Source organism: Leptonychotes weddellii, chromosome 3 (genome assembly GCF_054177405.1).
Source record: "Leptonychotes weddellii isolate Sample4059 chromosome 3, ASM5417740v2, whole genome shotgun sequence".
Classification (NCBI taxonomy): Eukaryota; Metazoa; Chordata; class Mammalia; order Carnivora; family Phocidae; genus Leptonychotes; species Leptonychotes weddellii.
Window position 1 is genome coordinate 73,785,028 of NC_138371.1, and position 19,728 is coordinate 73,804,755.

Here is a 19,728-nt window from a genome sequence, read left to right on the forward strand (position 1 = left end):
ACCCCCAACATAGACAAATCCTTAGAGGCTTTTCCAGGACCCAAAACCTTCTCAGGATCCGTTCCCATCCCCTTTCCTCTTCTGTTGCATTCTCTCAGCACTGAATCAAATGACTGCTTGCAATGCTGTGATTCTTCAATTTGCTGGGTTTGTCCCTACACAGTATTTGTATCTGGTCTTAAAATGCTGCTCGCTCCACGTTCTAATTTCATTTTAGAAGCCTGCAAGGAGAGAAGCCAACATTTAATTGTAGGGACTGGAGGGGACTGTACAAAGCGCTTACAAGGCACAAATAGAGTAGTTATTTTCCTATTTCCCTTCTGATTGAATTGGCTGCTGTATCATGTGCATTAAACAGCGTGAACCAGAAAGCAGCTCTGCATCCTTATCTCAGCCCCTCACGTAATCAAAAGAAAAAATGCATTGTAATAAAAAAGAAAAAAGGAAACTAGAACTTCATATTTGTTTAAAAGTTAATTAAGCTTGAAAGGTTTGTGGGGACAATTCATTTTCTTTTGTAGCCTAAGACCATAGGTTTGCATTCCATTTTACCAGTGGAATGATAAAAAGTAACCTGATATTATTTTAATTATAATAATAAATAATAAAGCTAGAATAAAAGGTTTCTTTTTAAATAGTACAGTAAAATTGGAAGCATATGTACCATGCAATTCTGACTTGACTTATAAAACAAAAACTGTAAACTTTGTTAAGGTGTGTGTCTATTTCATTGCTTTTGTTAATACCACTTTCATTCTTTTCTGGAAAGATGACTTCACAGCAAGCATACAGGTAGGAGTTTATATGCATCCTAGTGAATCTCCCGAATTGACCAGATTAAAATGGACTGTGCTCTTTACAAAGAGAATTCAAAGTACAATGAAACAGAGCAGGAGACCTCCTGCAAGCTTTCTGGGTAACTCGGATGTGGAGCTGGATAATGTCCCCATCCTTCTCAGTTCCAGGTCATAAGACCTACAGAAAGGACAATGCCCAGTAGTCTTCACAGTCAAGCGAAAGCAGGACTCCTAGATGAGTCATACTGAAGATGAGCACCAAGGCTGGTGTTATATTACCAGATGCAACAAATGGAGCCAAGAAGTGGGCCTAATGTGGATTGCCTCCCTAGAGAAAATGTTGTGTGAAGGGAAGTGTGTGTATATGTGTGTGAGATAAAACATTTCAGAAAAAGAAGAGTTGCCGATGAGAGAGAAGAGCAAGTGCTGAATGAGGTACGAGGTTACTCCTATTGAAAAATGTGGAGTTGGATAAAAGGATTTCTAAGGCTCCAGTTCTAAAATTCCTTGATTCTATGGAGTGAAAACTGAATGTTCCATCACCAAACTGAGACCTAAAAATCCCAAGGGGGAAACCCACATCTGTTACCTGTTTCCTTCTGACAGCTTACCCTGCATGGGAACCACTTGCCAGAATATTAAACTCCCTGTTTCCTATCTGTCTCCCCCAAGACTTCTCCATGAGCACCCTGAAGACACCATGCGTGTTTAATTCATCTTTGGGATCCCAGCACAGTACCTGAAGCATATAATGTGCAGCCAATATATGGAAAGGCAGGATGGAAAAACTAGCAGGGAAAATTTAAGTTTTATTTTTAAGTAATGAATGCTTATATCCTAGAAAGCATTAATCAAACTCCTTGGCACCTAGATTCACATAAGTAGATTCTTCAATTAAAATACTTTTTTTTTTTTCCTGTTAACTACCAGGCCAAACCTTCAAATGCACAGGAAAAAGGGAATTTTTGTTTGTTCCTTCCCTAGGAGAAACCAATCAGCAATTCCTGCTCCATCACTCAGATTCTTAGAGTATAAAAAAGGTCATCAAAAAATATCATAAATAATATTGGCCACCTTGTTAATCAGGAACTTAACATAGGAACAAGGATGTCTGCTCTCACCACTTCCAGTCAACGTTGTATTGTTGCTTCTAGCCAAGGTAATTAGGCAAGAAAAGGAAATAAAAAGCATCAGTATTGGAAAGAAGTAAAACTACCTCTCTTTGCAGATGACATTATTTTCTCTATAGAAAATCTAAATGAATTCACTAAAACACTATTAGAGCTAGTCACCAAGTTCAGCAAGGTTTCAAGATACATGATCAAAACATGAGAATCGATTGCATTTTTATGCGCTACCAACAAACAACTTAAAAATGATATTAAGACAATTGCACCAGAAAAATTGAAATGCTCAGTAATAAATTTAACAAAAGAAATACAAGGCTTGAACACTGGAAGTTACCAAACATCACTAAAAAAAATTAAAGAAGACCTAAACAACTGGAAAAATATCCCATGTTCATTACTGAAAAACTTAATATTGTTAAAATGGCAATAATCCTCAAATTAATCTATAGATTTAATGTAATCCCTATCAAATCCCAGCTGGATTTTTGCAGAAATTAACAAACTAATCTTAAAATTCATATGAAAATATAAGGGACCCAGAATAGGCAAATAATTCTGAACAAGAACAAAGTTGGAAAACTTATGCTTCCCAATAACAAAACTGCTACAAAGCAACCATAAGGATAGACCTATAGATCAACAGAATATAATTGAGAGTACAGAAGTATACTATGTATTTATGTTCAACTGATTTTTGACAAGCTATGACAATCAATGGAGAAAGAATACTCTTTTCAACAAATGGTGCTGGGACAACTGGATTGCTACATGCAAAAAAATAAATTTGGATCCCCAACTCACACCATATATAAAAATGAACTCAAAATAGATCAAATATCTAAATGGAAGAGCTAAAACTACAAAACTCTTAGAAGAAAATAATAGGTGTAAACCTTTGTAACTTTGGATTAGGCAATGGTTTTTTAGATATGACACCAAAAGCACAAGTGAAAAAAGAAAAAACTAAATAAATAGGATGTTATCAAAATTAAAACTTTTGCATTTCAAAGGATACTCTCAAGGGAATGAAAAGACAACCTATAGAATGAGAAAAAATATTTGCACATCATACATCTGATTAGGGTCTAGTACCCAGTATATATAAAGAATTATTACAACTCTACAATAAAAAGACAAATAATCTGATTTCAAGTTGGCAAAGGATCTGAGTAAACATTTCTCCAAAGAAGATATACAAATGGCCAATAAGCACATGAAAGATACTCAACATCATAAGTTATTAGGAAAATGTAAACTGGAACCACAAAGACATACCACTTCATACCCACTAAGATGGCCATAAGCATAAAGACAGATAATAAAAGTGTTGGTGAGGATGTGGAGCAATTGGAACCCTCACAACATTGCTGGTAGGAATGCAATGGTACAGCAGCTTTGGAAAGTTTTGGCAGTTCCTCAAAAAATTAAGCAGAATAACCATATGATCCAGCAATTCCACACCTAGGTATATACCTAAGAGACCTGAAAACACATGTCCACACAAAAACGTGTACATAATTGTTCACAGAAGCATTATTCATAATAGTCCAAAAAAAATGGAAACTTCCCAAACCTCCATGAAAGATGAGTAGATAAACAGAATGTGGCATATCCATACTGTAGAATATTTTTCAACCATAAAAAAGAATGAAGGACTGATTTGTGCTGTAACCTTGAAAACATTATTAACCTTAAAATCTTAAAAACATTATGTTAAGTAAAAGAAGCTAGGCACAAAAGGTCACACACTGAATGATTCCATTTATATGAAATGTCCAGAATAGGCAAATCCATGGAAATAGAAAGTAAATTAAAAGCTGCTGGGGGCCGAGATAAGGAGGCAATGGGGAATGATTGCTAATGAGTGTGAGATTTCTTTGTGAAGTTTTGAAAACATTTTGGCATTAGATGATGATAATTCACGACTTAGTGAACATACTAAAAACCACGGAATTGTATACTATAAAAGTATAAATTTTATGGCATGTGTGTTTATCTCAATTTAAAAATAACAATTATGGTGAGATACTGCTGGTGAAAATGTTCATTGGTAAAACATCTTGAAAGACAGTTTTGAAACCAGGTATCAAATTTGATACCATAATTCAAATTCTAAGAATGTATCCTCTGTAAATAACTATTCATGTCACCACTTTAGTTATAAAGATTACCTGCAATGTAGTTTGTAAGATCAGAATATTGGAAATACCCTGAAGGTACAGACATGGCCCACCACTGCACACTGGGTGAGTCCCTTTGATCTTGGCAGCACAGGGGCTGGTCCCCATGACCTCCCTCGCTGAGCCAACATCTCGGAGCCCACCGAGCTGGGAGTGGTGAAGAGATGGGGGCAGCCCCAGACAAGAAGGCTACAGACTCCGACTGCTCTTACCCCAAGGTCAGCAGTTTTTCAAGAACAAAAGCTTCTCAGATTGTTATATGCTTTTGACGGATTACCAGAGTGACAAAAAGGCTGTTTCTGGGGGCACCTGGGTGGCTCAGTTGGTTAAGTGTCTGACTTCCGGCTCAGGTCATGAACTCAGGGTCTTGGGATTGAGCCCCGAATCAGGATCCCCGCTCAGCAGGGAGTCGGCTTCTCCCTCTCCCTCTGCCCCTCCCCCAACTCATTCCCCACACTCTCTCTCAAATGAATAAATAAACTCTTAAAAAAAAAAAAAAAGGCTGTTTCTGTTCATTTTGTCCAGATTCATAGCTGCTTCACGGGGTCCTCATAAATCCTCCACACCTGGCCAAAAGCCAGTCATCTTGCATCCTAATACAGATTTTAACAAATAATGATCCTGGTACTGGAGGAGACTGGGGGCAGAGGCACTCTCAAAATTTTAGGTGATAAAATAGATTAGTTCATGTTTTCTGGAGGCAACACAGAAATCTAAATCTAGAGCCCTAAAAATATTATTTAATTATTTTAAGTACTTAATTATGTCGCTTCTAGATATTCTATTCTAAGGAAATAATTGTGGATCTGCTCAGAGATTTAGCTACAAGAGCGTACATGACAGAGTTGTTTATAATAGCAAAAAGCTGAGTTCAAGCTAAATGTGCAAGATACAGCCTCATGATGAAATATACTAGCCATTAAAAATAATGTTGTACAGGAATATATGATGACATGGAAAATGATTATAAAGGTTAGGCTAAAAAAAGAGTTTTAATACAGTGTGAAAGGTGTCATTTCATTTTTGTAAATATATGTATTTACATATATCTATACATATAAAGACATACATGCTTAGAAGAAATGAGAATGGTTCAAACAGTGACTATCTCTGTGTGGTGGGAAAGCATCTGATTGGTGGGGCAATCTATTATTTTCCACATTTTCCATAATGAACATGAATCACCCTGGTAATAAGAAAAAAAACAAAAGTTACTCTTTTATTTATTTTTTTAAAGATTTTATTTATTTATTTGAGAGAGAGAGAGAAATCATGAGAGGGGAGAGGGTCAGAAGGAGAAGCAGACTCCCCGCTGAGCCAGAAGCCTGATGTGGCACTAGATCCCGGGACTCCGGGATCATGACCTGAGCTGAAGGCAGTCGCTTAACCAACTGAGCCACCCAGGCACCCAAAAGTTACTCTTTTTAAAAAGGTGAAATCATATAATTTAAGACAGGAAACCTCGGCACTTAGAACTTGAAATAAAGTTATCACATAGCTGAGTATTTTTACATTTAGCTCTGGGCTTCCTGGCTGCCAAGGCAAAAAGAGAAATATGAAGAATTATCGAGATCTCTACTAGTTTTATTTCTCAGTTCATCCCAGGAGATAAACTACCATTCCGGCACTGGATTCTAGAAGTGCATGATGTACTGCTTCTCGGCAATACGAATACCTACCCTGTAGTAAAGCACAGCAGGTGCTGACTCACGGCCCTCACTTTTGTTCTCTGTTTTTGCTTAAGAACTGTGGTCCCCGCCCCTTGCTAAATGATAAGTAACACACACATAATGCCTTTCTCATAATATACTTCCATCCCTATTTTTCACTGCACTAAAATAGTTCCCGCATGAATGCTTCCAGTAAGACCCCAATGATGCCGTATCTGGCTTTTCTGCAATATTTTGAGGGTGTCACCATTTCACTCTGAACAAGGATACTCAGAAGATGGTCTCATAGATGAAGTCGATCTTGAAGTGTGGTAGATGTAGCATACTTTGAGAATGTACATTTCTTTTTTTTTAATTTAATTTATTTATTTGACATAGAGAAAGAGAGAGAGCACAAGCAGGGGGAGCGGCAGGCAGAGGGAGAGGGAGAAGCAGGCTCCCCGCGGAGCAAGGAGCCCGATGTGGGGCTCGATCCCAGGACCCCGGGATCATGACCTGAGCCGAAGGCAGACACTTAACCGACTGAGCCACCCGGGCACCCCAAGAATGTACATTTCTTAATAATGCATCTGCGTAAGAGTCCTCGGAGAACAGAAAGTAGAGAAAAAGTTAGGTCAGTGGCTGTGTACCTAAAACGGACAGAAGTCACAAAGAGGCACTGCTAAAGCTACCAGCCCTGAAACTGCCCCTGGAAAGCTTAACCTTGCTATGGCAAGAAGTAGCTTCCAGAAATACACACAAACTACATCAGTCAGAGTCAGAGCCTCTGAAGGCTGAGATGGGGGGCAGGGATGGGGAGCTGTGCCTGTTACCTTCTGTGGATGTCGATCCTTGCTATACAAATAATTTAAATTAGATTTTCTTCTATATCTTACCTGTAGTTTCTCTCAGATCCTATGGATCCAAGTCACTCCCGGAGACAGCAGAGATTTTGTAGAGTCTGGGAGACCGCTAAAATAGCTTACTTCTCCCTCCAAATCCCCCCACCCCAAAACACCTTCCACTCCATGTGTCTGATGCTTCGAGGCCCGAATCAAGTCTTTCCTGACCACCCGTGTGGCCTTCCTTTCCTCCGTGACCTCTAGGAGCACTTACCCACCACAGTACTCGCTGACACCCACCTTGCATGCCGTGTGTCCCCACTCAGGCTGTAAGCTGTGAAATATTAGACATCTCCCGGAGCACCTGCCACAGTGTCTTATGCGTGACTCCTAAGGTGACAAGTTCATCTAAATTACCCAGTTTGTCTGTTTCCCAAAGTAAATACATGGCTCTCAAACCCTGTGGCGGTCAGCGGATAAGGCTGATAGTACGATTGTCAGCGAAGCGGTAATGCTAAAAGGCCAAAGTTTCTTGACTCGGAATATAGTTTTCTAAATTTATTTCAACAAACTGATTTTGTTGGTCTGATCACCACGGACAGGAAGAATGAAATATTCTTCTTGGCATCTAAGGAGTTCACAGTCTTTCAGAAAATAAAGATGCACGTATAGCTATTTAGGATAATGCGTTACTAATATGGAAAAAGTGGGAGGACATATAACAGTTACAAAGCCATCAGCAATGTTCCTCCAACAATGGATCGTGGATCACCACATCAGAAACTAATGATGTATTGCATGATGACTAACATAATAAAGTTAAATTTTAAAAAAAACAATGTTCTTCAAGAGACGGCTGCAATTTACATCCCCCTGAATTTGGGCCTCATGACTAGAAACGGTGTCTGGAAAAAGACAAGGAACTCTCTCTTCCTCTACTCTGAACAGATCTGCCCCCCTGAGGAGCCCTGGTCTCTGAACTCAGCCACTGATTCGCAGAAGACACCGCACAGTGCAGCCCAGCTAGTGCGGGATGCTGGCCAGAGCCGGGGGGAAGCTGAAACACAGCCGAGGGAAGCAGCTTCACACCAGGCAGAGCAAAGCTGAGGTACCAAAGCGCTGTCCTGAAACCTTTGGACTAAGAGCTTGTCTAGTGAAAGATGGGCTGCAGAAGCATCTTCCATACTGCAAAAAAACAACCCATTGGTGGACCATGAAATCAATTCAGAGGTACAAGACTTACAGTAAATGCTGTTCCATAAAATGCCTGTCGTGAGTATGAGTGTATGTGTGTGTGTGTACATGTGAACACGCACTGGGTCATGCAAACCAATTTTTTCACAACAGTCTGCAAGGCTGTGCATCAGGTATATTATTTGGGAGATTATAGAAGGATTTATTTCAACTGGATAGAACGAAAACACCTCTAACAAGGAAAACTATCTCACACTGAGGTTTACTGTTTGGAATGGCAGAGGGTTTCCAGCCCCTATGACTTCAAGCAGCGCCAAAGCCATAGACTGCCATGGAGGATATTCATTTTGGTAGAAAGTTAAATGAGAAGAACTCTGTTTCCTCCCCATTCTATGAAGACCATCAGTCTAGATCACAGGCAATTAACTATCACTGAAGGCACAGTTAGGAGAAAAGAATTCGATGGCGTCACAAGGGCAAATGTCTACACCCTGAAATTCTGTTTGGTTGTTTATGCTGGAAGAGCACCTCTGTGAAAGGAAAAGTTGTAATGGATACTTAGACTAGGCTTCTCAGCCTAGATGTACATCAGAATTACCTGGGGAGCATTTAAAAGATACCCATGCTTGGATCCCAGGATATATCAATTAAAACACTGGGGCCCAATATTTGTATTTTTGTTTAATGTTCTTCAGGCCAGAGTTGAGAACCACTGAGTTGTAGGGATAAAATATATAAATGAAACTTTATAAAGCACAGAGGGATGGGAAGCAGCCCCAGGATTTACATGAAGATCATAAAAAGTGTTAGAAAACATCATATCAAGGCTTTTAATTTCTGCTCAGGGTGTAGAGAGCTGAAGAGAGCATCACTCCCATGCTCACAACAAATAAAAAGCCAGATAAATGGCAAGTCTAGAGCTTTCTTGACTCTACTGGAAAGCTGAGGTCACATGGAAACAAACTAGCCCTAAATCTAAGGAGAACCAGATACCTACAGGAAGAGAGAAGACAAGCACTTGTTTACCTGAGGTGGATGTACCTGGACACTGGCTAACAGGCATCAATTAACAAATAACAACAGAATGCTGCTGGGAAAGTTGACAGAGCATGGAGCCAGACCACTCTGAGGCACAGTGCAAAAGGAAGACCTAAGGCTGACACTGAGACAGACAGTAGGAAAAGCCCTCTGGCCAACCAGCCCCAACTCCAAACTCAAAGTATCACAAGAGGAATTTGAAGTGTGTGGTGCACTGAGAATAACCATACCAACAACAAACCTCAAATCCAGTTCAAATCCTGATAAGAGTGATCAACTGCCCACACTAAAGGTCTAGCAAAAATAGAAAGGCACTCCCATTTCCAGACATAAAAACTATTTATCTCCATCTCTCATGTCCTACACAAGGTGTCCAGTTCTCAACAAAACATACAGAGCACACAAAAAGCAAGAAAGAAACCACACTGCCAAGAGAGGGCAATGAATGAACCAAACTCAGATATAACACAGATGTTGAAACTATCAGACACTAAATTTTATTTTATTTTTTTTTAAAGATTTTATTTATTTATTTGACAGATAGATAGAGAGAGAGCACAAGTAGGCAGAGTGGCAGGCAGAAGGAGAGGGAGAAGCAGGCTCTCCGCTGAGCAGTGAACCAGACATGGGGCTCCATCCCAGGACCCCAGGATCATGACCTGAGCCGAAGACAGCCACTTAACCGACTGAGCCACCCAGGCGTCCCTGGACACTACATTTTAAACAACCTTAATTAATTGTAAAAGACCCTAACAGAAAGAGTGGACAACACAGAAGATTAAATGTCTCCTTTTACCAGAAAGATAGGAACTGTAAGAGAGAATAAAATGAAAAAACTTGAAAGGCTAAACACAGTAACAGAAATGAAGATGGCTTTCAATATTCTTGAGCAGATTTGACACAGCCAAGGAAACAATCAGTGAACTAGAAAATAGGTCAACAGAATTACCCACACTAAAACAAGAAGCAACAAAAAGAAGAATGAAACAAAATGAAGTGTTCAATAGCTGTGGAACAAATCAAAATTTCTAACCTAGGTGTAATCAAATTTCAGAAGGAGAAAAGAAAATGGAAGAGAAGAAATATTTGAAGAAATAATTGTTGAGAATTTTCTAAAATTAATGACAGACACCAAACCACAGATCCAAGAAGCTCAAGAACACCAAGCAGGATGAATACCAAGAATGTGCATACATGTGCACATGTGTGCACACACACACACACTCACACAGAGGTGTAACATATTAAAACAGATGAAACCAAAGACAAAAAGAATATTGAATACAGTGGTAGAAAAATAAAACATTAAATATAAAAGAAAAAAGATAAGGATTATAGAAGACATCTTGTCAGTAGCATGCAAGTAAGAAGTCAATGAAGCAATATCTTTAAGGTGCTGAAAGAAAAAATAAACTGTCAACCCAAAATTCTAGACCCAGTGAAAATATCTTTCAAAAACAAAGGAGAAAAAAGGACTGACACAGACAAAAACTGAGAGAATTCATGACCAGGACACCTACACTATAAGAAATGCTAAATGAAGTTTTTCAGGCAGAAGGAATATAATATCAGAAACTTGGATCTACACAAAGACATGAAGAGTGCTGGAAATGGAATAAATGAAAGTCAAAAACAATTTGTCTTTTTCTTATTTTTAATTGCCATAAAAGATAACTGAATGTCTAAAGCAGGAGTCAGCAAACTATGGTTTACAAGCCAAATCCAGCCCATAGTCTCTTTTAGTATGACCTTTGAGCTAAGAATCATTTTTATATTCTTTAAGTATTGTTTAAGAAAAGATGAAAATACGCAGCAGAGACCAAATGTGGCCTCAAAGCCAAAAATATTCACTTTTTGATCCTTTAGAGAAAAAGTTTGCTAACCCCTGGTCTAAAGCAAAAATAACAGCAATGTTGTGTTTACAACATATGTAAAAGGAAAATGATGATAACAATAAGTACAAAGGATAGAAGAGAAAGATTGGAAATATACTACTGTTGAAGTCCTTACACTACATGGGAAACAGTATAATATTATTTGAAAATAGATTCCGATCAATTAAAGGTATATATGTATATATATTTGTATATATATATATATATTTGTATATATTTATATATATACACACACACTCTAGCGTAATCACTTAAAAATGTAAAAGAAGCATAAATAAGAAGTCCATAGTGGAGATAAAAGGGAATCATAAAAGGAACTCAATAGGAAAAAGAAAGAAAGAATAACAGCTAGCAAAATGGTAGATTTTGATTAAGTTTAATAGCATAGTAAATATGAATGGTCTAACACACCAATTAAAAGATAGATATTGTCAGATAGTTTAAAAAAGCAAGACTCTAAGGTCTACAAGAAACCTGCTTTAAATATACAGACATAGACAGGCTAAAAGTAAAAGATATAGGAAACAAACACTAACCAAAAGAAAGCTGGAGTAACTATATTATTAATACCCAAAGCAGTAGAACCCAGAACAAGGAATACTAACAAGGATAAAGAGAAATAGTATACAATAATAAAAGGATCAGTTCTCCAAGAGGACATAACAATCCTGAATGTGTATGCACCTAAGAACAGATGATCAAAATACAAGAAGCAAAAAGTGATAGAACAAAAAGGAGAAATAGAAAAATCCACAACTTTAGTTGGAGACTCCGACATGCCTCTCTGTTATTGATAAAACAAGCGGACAGAAAATGAGGACACAGAAAACCTAACATTTCTAGAACATTCTACCCAACAATAGCAGAATACACATCCTTTTCAAGTACACATTGAACATTCAACAAGACAGAGCATATTCTGGGCCATATAACAAAGGTGAACAAATTTAAAAGAACAGAAATCATGCAAATTATACTGTGAGACAATAGTAGAATTAAATTCGAAATCAGTATAGTAAGACTTTAAAAATCAAATGACATACATTCAAATAACACGTGGATTAAGAGGAACTCTCAAGGTATATTCTTAAATATTTCAATTTTAAATAAATGAAAATGAAAATACACATAACAAAATTGTGGAATGTAGCTAAAGCAGTGGTTAGAAGGAAATGTATAACACTAAATGCTTATATTAAAATAGAAGAAAAATCTCAGATCAGTAATATGCGCTATCCCTTAAGAAAACAAAAAAATAAACCCAAAACAAGGAGAAGGAAGAAATAAAGAAAAGAGCAGAAAGCAATAAAATTGAAAACAGAAAAACAGACAAAATTAATGAAACCAAAATCTGGACCTTTGTAAAGATCAATAAAATTAATAATTTTCTAGACAGAATAAGAAAAAAATTGAAGACACAAATTACCAGTATCAGGTATAAAAGGAGAAAATCACTATAGCTTCCACGGACATTAAGTGGATGATATGAGGACACCACAAACAATTCTACCTCCATATTTTGACAACTAAGGTGAAGTAGAACAATTCCTTAAAAAACATAAACTACCCTAACTTATCAAGAAATAGGCAACCTGAAGTGTACCTATACCTATTAAATTTGTAGTTAAAAACTTTCTGGGGCGCCTGGGTGGCTCAGTCGGTTAAGCGACTGCCTTCGGCTCAGGTCATGATCCTGGAGTCCCGGGATGGAGTCCCGCATCGGGCTCCCTGCTCGGCAGGGAGTCTGCTTCTCCCTCTGACCCTCCTCCCTCTCATGCTCTCTGTCTCTCATTCTCTCTCTCTCAAATAAATAAATAAAATCTAAAAAAAAAAAAACAAAAAAACTTTCTATCAAAGAAAACTCTAGACCCATATGGTTTCATTAATGAATTCTACCAAACACTAAAGAAAGAAACAATACCAATCCTGCACAGCCTCTTCCAAAAATACATCACAACCAAGTGAAGTTATCCCAGGAATACCAGGCTGGTTCAATGTGTGAAAATCAATCAGTATAATTCACCATATTAAATATGAAGAAAAAAATCACATGATCCTGTCAATAGATGGAGAAAAGTCATTCAACAAAATTCAAAATCCATCCATAATAAAAACTCTCAGTAAACTCAGAATACAACGGAAATTCATTAACCTCATAGAGCATCTAGCCTCAGTTAACATCATATTTAATAGTGAAAAATTAATTATTTCTCCCCCATGACCAGAAACAAGGCCAGAATGTTCTCTCTCACCACTCCTATTCAACATTGTACTGGAGTTCCTACCCAGTGCAATAAGGCAAAAAATAAATAAGTAAAAGGTATCCAGATTGGGAAGGAAGAAATAACACTGTCTTTATTCACAGATGACATGATTGACTGTGTAGAAAATCCCAAAGGATCTACAAATAATCTCCCTAGAATAAGTGACTTTAGCAAGGTAACCGGATATAATGTCAATATATAAAAACCAATTACAGGGATGCCTGCGTGGCTCAGTCAGTTGAGTGTCCAACTCTTAATTTCAGCTCAGGTCATGACCTCAGGGTTGTGGGACGGAGCCTCAGTAGGGAGTCTGCTTGAGATTCTCTCTCTCCCTCTCCCTCTGCCCGCCCCCATTCGCTCTTTCTCACTCTCTCTTTCAAATAAATAATCTTTTTTAAAAAATTACATTTCTATATACTAGCAACAACAGCAACCCCCAAAATTAGATACTTAAGTATAAATCTAACAAAACACACAAGATCTGTATCCTAAAAACTACAGAATGGTAATAGAGAGATAAGATATGTCATCTTCATGGACTGAAAGACTCAATATTGTAAAGATGTCAATTCTTCTTAAATTAACGTATAGATTCAAAGCAATCCCATTCAAAGTCCCGGCAGGATTTTTTGTAGATATTGACAAGTTGATTCTACAATTTATATGGAAAGGCAAAGGAACTAAAAGAACCACACCAATTCTGGATAAAAATAAAGCTGGAGGACTTACACAATCTGCTTTCCAAACTTATTATAAAGTCACAGTAATCAAGACAGAGGTGGTGTTGGCACAAAATAGGCATAGAGATCAATGGAATAAAACTGAGAGTCTGGAAATAAACACATTTATGACCAACTGATATTCAACAAAAATGCCAAGACAATTCAATAGGGAAACATAGTCCCTTCAATAAATGATGCTTGAACAACTGGACTATACAAAAAAAAAAAAAAAATTCCTTGACTCATGGGGCGCCTGGGTGGCTCAGTCGGTTAAGCATCTGCCTTCGGCTCAGGTCATGATCCCAGGGTCCTGGGATCAAGCCCCACGTTGGGCTCCCTGCTCCGCGGGAAGCCTGCTTCTCCCTCTCCCACTCCCCCTGCTTGTGTTCCCTCTCTCGCTGTGTCTCTCTCTGTCAAATAAATAAATAAAATCTTTAAAAAAAAAAAAATTCCTTGACTCATACCTTATACCTCATACAAAAATTAACCCAAAATGGATCACAGACCTAAGTGTAAAACATAAAATCATGAAAGTTCTAGAAGAAAGCATAAAAAATTTTCAAACTATTTGGTTAGGCAAAGAATTCTTAGATATGACAACAAAAGTTTGATTCACAATAAAAATTGATAAACTGGTTTATCAAAGTTAAAAACTTTAGCCCTGAGAAAGACACTGTTAAGAGAATAAAAATATAAGGCACAGCCTGGGAAAAATTACTTGCAAGTTTACACATTTCTGAGATTCCAGATTATGTAAAGAACTCTCAAAACTCAACAATAAGAAAACAAACAACCCAATAAAAATAGGCAATCAAAATTACCACTGCATAACTTTTAAAAGCTACAAATTTTTATTTGAATTTGTATATTTTTTCCAGTCTATTCTGGGTCAAAATGTAACTTCTCGCCGATTTGTTTTGTTCCATATCATTTGACCCCAGAATTAGGTTTTGATCTCTGTTAACCTTTGATGCACCTTATATCGACCTAAAAAAAAAGAAAATATTAGTTTTCATTGAACTCAAGGGATAAATTTCATATAAGTCCTTACTAAAGAGACTAATTTTCCTATCAAATAAAATTGGCTCTTTAAACACACACAAAAAAAGTTACAACTTTCAGGGCGCCTGGGTGGCTCAGTTGGTTAAGCGACTGCCTTCGGCTCAGGTCATGATCCTGGAGTCCCTGGATCGAGTCCCACATCGGGCTGCCTGCTCAGCAGAGAGTCTGCTTCTCCCTCTGACCCTAACCCCTCTCATGTGCTCTCTCATTCTCTCTCTCTCAAATAAATAAATAAAATCATAAAAAAAAAAAAGTTACAACTTTCTAAGGCATAAAAATTTATTTTCTCACCTTTTAAGAAATGAGCCCTGAACATGAATCACATTTTTAATCACCATACTTCCTCCTTCTTCCTGATACCAAAACTAAACAATTCTGGAACCCAATGATGAAAGAAATGACTCTTATTTTCCCTTTGCTCATGTTTCTTTACTTATTTCTCACCACCTGGTATCACGCTTTGTAAGTCATTGTAAATCAAGTTTGGGAACAATGTGAAGTATAACAAAGAAACAAAGAGATTCTGCATGAAAGAAATCTTTTAAAATCAAGTTATTCAATATGTAACCCTCTTCTTCCAAGTGAATGTTTTTTTCCCCCCAATATCATGCCTGCTCAGGCCATACTTCTCTGCTGGAAACCAGAGAAAGAAAAAACCTTGAAGCTTTCCAGCACTATGCCCGGCTGGTTTCCAACTATTGCACTCTTTTCTTACCCTATTTTAGTTTTTAGTCTTTTTTTGTAAATTTGCGTACATTTGACACACAATGTAACGTTAGTTTCAGATATACAACATACTGATTCAACAAGTCCATATGTTACACCACGCTCACCACAAATATAGCTGCTGTCACCATACAACCATTGACTCTAGTCCCTGTGTTGGATGTTTCATCCCCGTGACTTATTCATTCCATCACTGAAAGCCTGTACCTTCCACTCCCCTTCACCCATTCTGCCCACCCTTCCACCACCCTCCCCTCTGACAATAACTTTTTTCTCTTACAGTACTTCTCATCACTTGAAATATGAGACAAAACATAAATAAATAGGTCTCCTTCCAGTAGATTGTAAGTGCCATGAGCAGAGAGATTTGTCTTTCTTGTGTACTCTTTTATCCTCAGCACCCAGAACAGGATCTGGCACACAGCAGATGCTCAGTATTTGTGAATCAATGACTGCCCAAGGCATCTCTCCCTACCCATTCCTTCATGTTTTCCAATGATCCTGGCCATCCCATAGCACCACTGCTGATGGAAACAAAATATGCTGCCCCCCACTCCCTCCTTTCTTTCAGGATTAGTGACCAAGACTTTCTGCCAACTTCTGTGCTAACGAGATATTAAGGATGCATCCCTTTTTGCCCAATCTAACTCCGAATGTCCACCAATGTCTGCCATATCAAATGGAAACAAAAAGCAGCACTCCATACTTCAAATGAAAACAGGCTAAATGCTTTGAAAGCAATAGGCAGTAGAGGCTGGTTTCCTACTAAAACAACTATAGAGTATCCACCTACTGGATTTACTGTCAGGAGAACTGTTTTCTTGCCCAGGATCCACCACTAACTGCATCTTCACCAAGTCCCAGCCTGTTAGTTTGAAGACAGGTTAACAATACTGAAACGCAGCCATGATTTAGAACAAGAAAGTGTTCTCAACAGAGGGCATGGGAGAAGGTGAAGGGGAGGTGCTGGGGGGTGGGACGCAGAGCAGAACCAGCTGTGAGGCTTTTTCAAACTATACATGCCCCCCCCCCAACTCCTCCACCCTAACCCACCCCTACAGAATCATCACGATAAGGTAAGCCACTGTTGCTGTTACCAACAGGAGTATGAAAAGCTCAGAAAAACGTTTCCAGATTTTAAATGTAAGTTCTTTGAGGACTGGCACCATGATTTATGCTTCTTAGCGAGAGCCAGCGTGGTATCTAATATAGGGTACTCTATGTTAGAGTCTCTACCTGTGTCTGCAGCCTCGCTCCTCTCTCCCCTCAGCCGCACCCTGTACTCTATTGTACTGAACTTCTCCTGATTGCCCATACAGACCAGGCCTTTCATCATCTGTCACTGCCTGTGGGCAAAACCACTGACTGCCTGCCTACCCAACAGCCTGATAGGCCATCTCACTTCCTTCCTTGATAACAGGACTCCAGCTTTGTTCAGATACGGGGCATCCATGTGCTCAGGGAAGCTGAGCCCCTTTCTCAGCTCCAGAAGACTGTGTGGATAAAACAATCATAGCCCACTTTCTTCTCCTTTACCAGTGACTGATTTAGGGTGGGCATGTGACCATTCTGGCCAATGACCTAGGGAACTTCTGGGAAATTCTGTCCTTTGTTATCTAGACAAACAGCATCCCTCCCTTCTGTTTTGGGTGTTATCACCGGCAGCCATGATGGAGCTGCAGTCATCCTGTGGCAGAGAAGGGAAAAGCAAGCGAATCCAAAAGAGGGCCGTGACCACTGTGAACCACCTACCTGCAAGGACTTCTGAAGTGAGAGAGTCAAGGGACCTAAATCACGTTACCTAGAAGAGCAAGCACTGATCCCCCACCACAACGGCCCGGGAAGCCCCTCAGGCTTTTTTCTCCTAGAGCAGCCCTACCGTCTCCAATTTAGAGCTCAACTACAGTCTCCTGGAGAAGCCTTCCCTATGTCCCCAGAGAGTTAAACATTCCCAGGCACTGTTATCTGCACATCTGCCTTTCCCACCAGACAGTGAGCTTCTCCAAAGCAATCATTTTCACCCTTGGCAGAGGCAGTCTCAGTTTGGGCTTAGCATAAGTGACTCCATTTTGGTCCTACTGAATGAATGATCAAGAAAACAATGAATGAAAGGATGAACACGTAGGATGCTCTCCATGCCTTGGATAAAGACTTGATGACTGACAGACTGAATACGGCACCCAGGCTGTCTACACTCTACTACGGACTTCGTTTAGGTGGTGGTGAGCAAAGGCAGAGATAGTGCAATGGACATGTACTATTTTTATCTGTGCAGAAGCGGACTTCTCACTGGGAACTGCCCCTCCCCAGTCTCCAGCAGCTGAACTGGACCTGAACCAATCCCCCAGGCACTGGTGGCACCTGGGTAAAGTTTTCACTCCTATCGTGGAAACCCACTGCCTATCCACTTAAATGGCTTGGCCCAGCTTCGGTCTAGCATATCATTAAGATTTGCTATGAGGATGAAGGAGCTGGAAGAAGAGAGAGACTCTTCCCCTCCCTCCACTCCCTCTCTCTGAAGGAGGAGATAAACCTGAAGGCGCCAGTGCTATTTATCACTTCATACTAAAAACCAGTCAACACAGAAGGTGAAAAGAGCCAAGATATGTGTGAGAGAGAATGAGCCCTGCAACCTCATATGAGCCCCTGGATGGAGCTATGCCTGAAGCTAAAACCCTCAGTCTTTTTCATTTATGTGACCCAATTTCTATATTGCATCAATTGTCAAGTGACCAACACCCAACTCAAAAGAATTCTGACACGGTCGATAATGATGAAAGCAGGCTGATAATACCCTTCTGTCTGCAGGGTCTGTCCTGATACCTCTCAATCTTCTGCCTCTAGGATGGTATCAGGAAGTAAAAGAGCCTGAAAGCAATCTAGCAGTGAGCAAGTCAGAGTGACTAAAGAAAAAAAGATGCCACCCCCAAAACACTCACACACACACCTCACCACCCCTAATTTTCCCCCTAAAGGAGGGTAATCTGAGCCTCCTGGATCTCCCTTCTGTTCAGAAATGTGTGGAGACCTCTGGGAGGCATAAAGTGTTACATTATCACGTAGGGAAAAAATGGAGAGAACTTTCACCACGCTTTGTGCTATGCACTTTATGAACATCGTATAACTTAAGGCTATTTTAATGACTATAATACCCATTTTGCCTTTGAGGAAACTGAGCATCAGCGAAGTTAAGTAAGTTGCTCAAGGTCACACAGCTAGTAACTAGAATTTAAACAGCACTCTAGACCTTTTTCCCCTTTCTCCCTCCGATCGCTGGGTCCTGGGAGATGGAGGCACCCCTCCACCTCCACCCTCATGCCCACAACGCCCCAGGGCACACAGACCTGCAGTCTTCCAACCTCAGGCCCCCGGAGTCAGAGCAGCCGAGCGTACTCAGCTCTTCGGAAGCCCCAGGGAACTAACTAAGCCTTACGCATGGGTCGTTTATTCACCACCACCACCAAAAAGTAAAGAGCCGGGCAGAGCAGCGGCAGGTACGTGGGCCCTTGTGCGGCGCCGCAGAGGGAGAGGCGGGAGCTCCTCTCGGCTCCTCCACGGCCCGAACCCCCGCCCCAGCTCCGCGCTCTCCCCGGCAGCCCTGTCCCCAGCCTCCGCTCTCCCCTCCCAGCGCCACGCAAACGGTGCTTGGCGGCGCCCTGGCCGCGCAGGAAACCCTGCGCGACCCCCGCCCCCGCCCCGTCCAGATGTGCCCAGCTGTTCGTCTCCGGGCGGCTTCGGGACCCCCGCCCCTCCACCGCACCGCGGCCCTCCACGGCCCGCCGCAGCCGCGCGGTCCCGCAGGTCCCTCGGGGTCCTCCGGCCCCGGCCGACCACCGCCCCCAGCTGGCCGCGCCCTCCCCGCTCACCTGCGGCGCCCGCGCCCGCCGGGCCCCTCGGCGTCACAGCCCGGCTCCCGACCTCGGCTCCGAGCGCTCCTGCCGGGGGCCGGCGTTGGCTGCGGCCGCGCGGGGCGGGGCGGGGCGCGGCTCCTCCCCGCCTGAGCCACCTGGGGCGCCCGCGAGGGGACCCGGCCGGGACAGGTGGGCCCCGCCCGGGAGCGAGCCGCTGGGGCTCAGGCTCCTCGGGGAACCTCAGGGATCCTCCGCCGGGTTGAAGGGAGGCCCGGGCGGGAAACGGAACACAGAGCGTGAGCCTGACCGGACCAAGCGACCAGGCCAGTGCGAAGAGTGGAAGCCAACCCCTCGGATATACAAACCGAGAACCCAGAA

At 40.8% G+C, this 19,728-nt stretch overlaps 1 protein-coding gene across 2 annotated transcripts in view; it reads right to left on the reverse strand.

Moving 5' to 3' along the window:
* Positions 1–19,455, reverse strand: part of LYPD6B (LY6/PLAUR domain containing 6B) — a 162,794-nt gene extending 143,339 nt beyond the window's left edge. Inside the window, exon 1 of one of the 2 annotated variants that reach the window (XM_081814468.1) lies at positions 19,366–19,455. The gene's annotated coding sequence lies outside the window, so the exon portion shown is untranslated. The remainder of the gene's footprint in view (positions 1–19,365) is intronic. The other variant, XM_081814466.1, reaches the window with a different exon arrangement.
* Positions 19,456–19,728: the final 273 nt, after the last annotated feature.